The sequence below is a fragment of the Limulus polyphemus genome, unplaced genomic scaffold (genome assembly GCF_000517525.1).
Source record: "Limulus polyphemus unplaced genomic scaffold, Limulus_polyphemus-2.1.2 Scaffold10385, whole genome shotgun sequence".
Taxonomy (NCBI): Eukaryota; Metazoa; Arthropoda; class Merostomata; order Xiphosura; family Limulidae; genus Limulus; species Limulus polyphemus.
In genome coordinates this window covers 4779-8734 of record NW_013675995.1, presented here as the reverse complement: position 1 = coordinate 8734, position 3956 = coordinate 4779, and the positions used below count along the sequence as shown (strand labels likewise).

At 38.7% G+C, this 3956-nt stretch overlaps 1 protein-coding gene across 1 annotated transcript in view; it reads left to right on the top strand.

The window, feature by feature from the left end:
* The first annotated feature begins 243 nt into the window (after positions 1-243).
* LOC106476364 overlaps positions 244-3956 on the top strand; it is a 7773-nt gene continuing 4060 nt past the window's right edge. Inside the window, exon 1 of the mRNA XM_013937022.2 lies at positions 244-467. The gene's annotated coding sequence lies outside the window, so the exon portion shown is untranslated. The remainder of the gene's footprint in view (positions 468-3956) is intronic.

Sequence of the window (3956 nt, the reverse complement as noted above, 5' to 3'; positions counted from 1 at the left end):
TTTAGTCCAGAAGAAATTTTCACACCTGCGCCCGGGGGCGACTGCCCCCTCTTGCTACGCCATTGACCGTGTGAAACGTTTCTTGAATAAAACTTATGATTTTCAATGTTTTTATAATATAATTGTTTTGAGGTATAATAATTTTTCTATATAATCACATTTCTAGGCTTCCGGATATCATAAGCTAAGCCTTTTTGCTTCTTACCATAAGCTAAGCCTTTTTTTTTCCCTACTTCAACAGAGGGACGAGAGAATCAAACAAGAGAGGGCAGTCTTGTGGCTATCCTAAACACAGGAGGAGTGAAAGGAAATGTGGAATTTTTCTCGGAGCCCATCAAAACTGGTGTCACCGTCCGCATTCAACTCAAACGTGGAAATTATAACGGATTATTTCGCTGGAAGATTTACGAGTTTCCAATATTCTCCAGTTCATCAGAAGACTGTAAACTGGATAATCTTGGAAGAGTGTGAGTATTAGTTATCTGGCTATGGAATTTTATTCATTAAGATTTTCAAATATGGCGATCAGTCAGTAAACGAATCCTTTCACACACGCCGAGTATGTGAGATCCCCAACACGGGAAAAGGACATAATATGTAGGCTTAAGAATCTTTTCCCATGCCAGTTACCTTGTCTTGAAAAAAAGAAAACTTGCGCCTGAGCATCCTCATTGGCGTCTCTGATCAGTCTTAGTTACTTGTTCCTAGAGCATCCCTCGTTGGTGTCTCTGATCAGTGTTAGTTACTTGTCCTTGGAGTATCCCTCGTTGGTGTCTCTGATCAGTGTTAATTACTTGTCCCTGGAGCATCCCTCGTTGGTGTCTCTGCTCAGTATTACTTACTTGTCCTTGAAGTATCCCTCGTTGGTGTCTCTGATCAGTCTTAGTTACTTGTCCCTAGAGCATCCCTCGTTGGTGTCTCTGATCAGTGTTAGTTATTTGTCCCTGGAGCATCCCTCGTTGGTGTCTCTGCTCAGTGTTAGTTACTTGTCCCTGGAGCATCCCTCATTGGCGTCTCTGATCAGTGTTAGTTACTTGTCCCTGGAGCATCCCTCGTTGGTGTCTCTGATCAGTTTTAGTTACTTGCCCCTGGAGTATCCCCCGTTGGTGTCTCTGATCAGTCTTAGTTACTTGTCCTTGGAGCATCCCTCGTTGTTGTCTCTGATCAGTATTAGTTACTTGTCCCTGGAGCATCCCTCGTTGGTGTCTCTGATCAGTTTTAGTTACTTGCCCCTGGAGTATCCCTCGTTGGTGTCTCTGATCAGTATTAGTTACTTGTCCCTGGAGCATCCCTCGTTGGTGTCTCTGATCAGTTTTAGTTACTTGTCCCTGGAGTATCCCTCCTTGGTGTCTCTGATCAGTGTTAGTTACTTGTCCCTGGAGCATCCCTACTTGGTGTCTCTGGTCAGTATTACTTACTTGTCCTGGAGCATTCCTCGTTGGTGTCTCTGATTAGTGTTAATTACTTGTCCCTGGAGCATTCCTCCTTGGTGTCTCTGCTCAGTATTACTTACTTGTCCTGGAGCATCCCTCTTTGGTGTCTCTGCTCAGTGTTAATTACTTGTCCTGGAGCATTCCTCCTTGGTGTCTCTGCTCAGTGTTAATTACTTGTCCCTGGAGCATTCCTCGTTGGTGTCTCTGATTAGTGTTAATTACTTGTCCCTGGAGTTGTGTCTTTGCTAAGTATTAGTTACTTGTCCATGGAGCATCCTTCCTTGGTGTCTCTGCTCAGTGTTAGTTACTTGTCCCTGGAGCATCCCTCTTTGGTGTCTCTGCTCAGTGTTAATTACTTGTCCCTAGAGCATCCCTCTTTGGTGTCTCTGCTCAGTGTTAATTACTTGTCCCTAGAGCATTCCTCCTTGGTGTCTCTGCTCAGTATTACTTACTTGTCCTGGAGTTGTGTCTTTGCTAAGTATTAGTTACTTGTTCTGGAGCATCTCTCCTTGGTGTCTTTGCTCAGTGTTACTTACTTGTCCTAGAGCATCCCTCCTTGGTGTCTCTGATCAGTGTTAATTACTTGTCCCTGGAGCATCCCTCATTGGCGTCTCTGCTCAGTATTAGTTACTTGTCCTGGAGCATCCCTCCTTGGTGTCTCTGATCAGTGTTAATTACTTGTCCCTGGAGCATCCCTCATTGGCGTCTCTGCTCAGTATTAGTTACTTGTCCTGGAGCATCCCTCCTTGGTGTCTCTGATCACTCTTAGTTACTTGTGAAATTAGAAAACATGAACAACTTTACAATGGTAGAAAATGGTGCCAGGGCTACTCATAATCATAAGCATCTAGAACCTGATACAAAACCCTTTATTGTGAGCACGCGCGAAATTACCGTGAATGAGATGTGATGCTTACATCACGAATCAAAGGTTCTGTAACTTAGGCTTACGTTTTTTGTTTGTTTTACAATCGTTTTCAACAGTTCTTTTTGTTTTAACCTCATTTTAATAGCGTTGGGAATGCTTTAATACATTTGGTTGAATCGTTACCTTTTAATCTAATTAGTCAGTTTATATAAATCTGATTAAAAGTAAAACCCACGTATCCAACAATATGCTATCGGACCCAAAATATTATATGTATCTCGTGTAAAAGTCGACCTTCTTTTGCCCGGCAACCTCTAACCAAAAACTTGTGAAAACACTTAACTCTACCAGGGACTATTTTTATAGTTTTAATACTATAACTAGAATAACTTCAAATGGGAACATGAAACTACATTTTGTTTATCCTAAATAGCTTTAAATTCGTAATAATACACATCTATTTATACTTAAAATTCATTGCCCTTTGAACCGTGCCTAACTGCTATTCGCGCCATTATAAGTCATAAATCATTGGCGAACGTACAGCTCACGTTACGCCATCGAATTACACTACGCAAGAACTTTTCGCGAGCGTACCTCGTGAAAAATTTCTATTAGATTAGTATTTATTTTACCTAATCTAACCTTAACTAACTTAAAAAGTTCCCCATTTTTGTAAATCAAATTTTAAATTAGTTTTTTGTTGTTGTTTATTGTCTCTTGTATCAATTGTGGTTTTGTCTAATGCTTTGTAGGCTCTTTATTGAACATCTCGTTATTAGACGTGTAAAACTCGACCACTAAATTATAGCCTAAAAAATTGGTCACATACGATAATTGCTTGAAGTGACAACAGTCAGAGGATGAAATAGTTGGTAAAAACAAGGTATGTTACTTAAACCAACAGCGACATCTAAAGGCGCTTTTGACATTTATTGTAAAAAAAATAATACAAACAAAAAGTATCAGACTGCTTCTGTGCACAATAGGAATGTCGTGTTAAGTGTTTGTGTGTAACCTGTGTAGTAACAGTTATCGAGTGACTGTTATTCGTCACGGTATCGTAAAGCAAACGTTACTATTTCGAATGAAACAACGTAATAAAGTACGATGCCACAAAATTTATCGTGAAAATATAAGTCTTAGGTAGTTTAACATGACTACTTGAAATAAACTCGATGAAGTATAGTTTCACGTAGTTTAAAGTGACTATTTCAAGTGAATGACATAATAAGGTATAGTGTCACGTATGTTAAAGTGACTATTTCAAGTAAATGATATAATAAAGTATAGTTTCACGTAGTTTAAAGTGACTATTTCAAGTAAATGACATAATAAAGTATAGTTTCACGTAGTTTAAAGTGACTATTTCAAGTAAATGACATGATAAGGTATAGTTTCACGTATGTTTAAAGTGACTATTTCAAGTAAATGACATAATAAGGTATAGTGTCACGTATGTTAAAGTGACTATTTCAAGTGAATGACATGATAAAGTATAGTTTCACGTATGTTTAAAGTGACTATTTCAAGTAAATGATATAATAAGGTATAGTGTCACGTATTTTAAAGTGACTATTTCAAGTAAATGACATAAGAAAGTATAGTGTCACGTATGTTAAAGTGACTATTTCAAGTGAATGACATGATAAAGT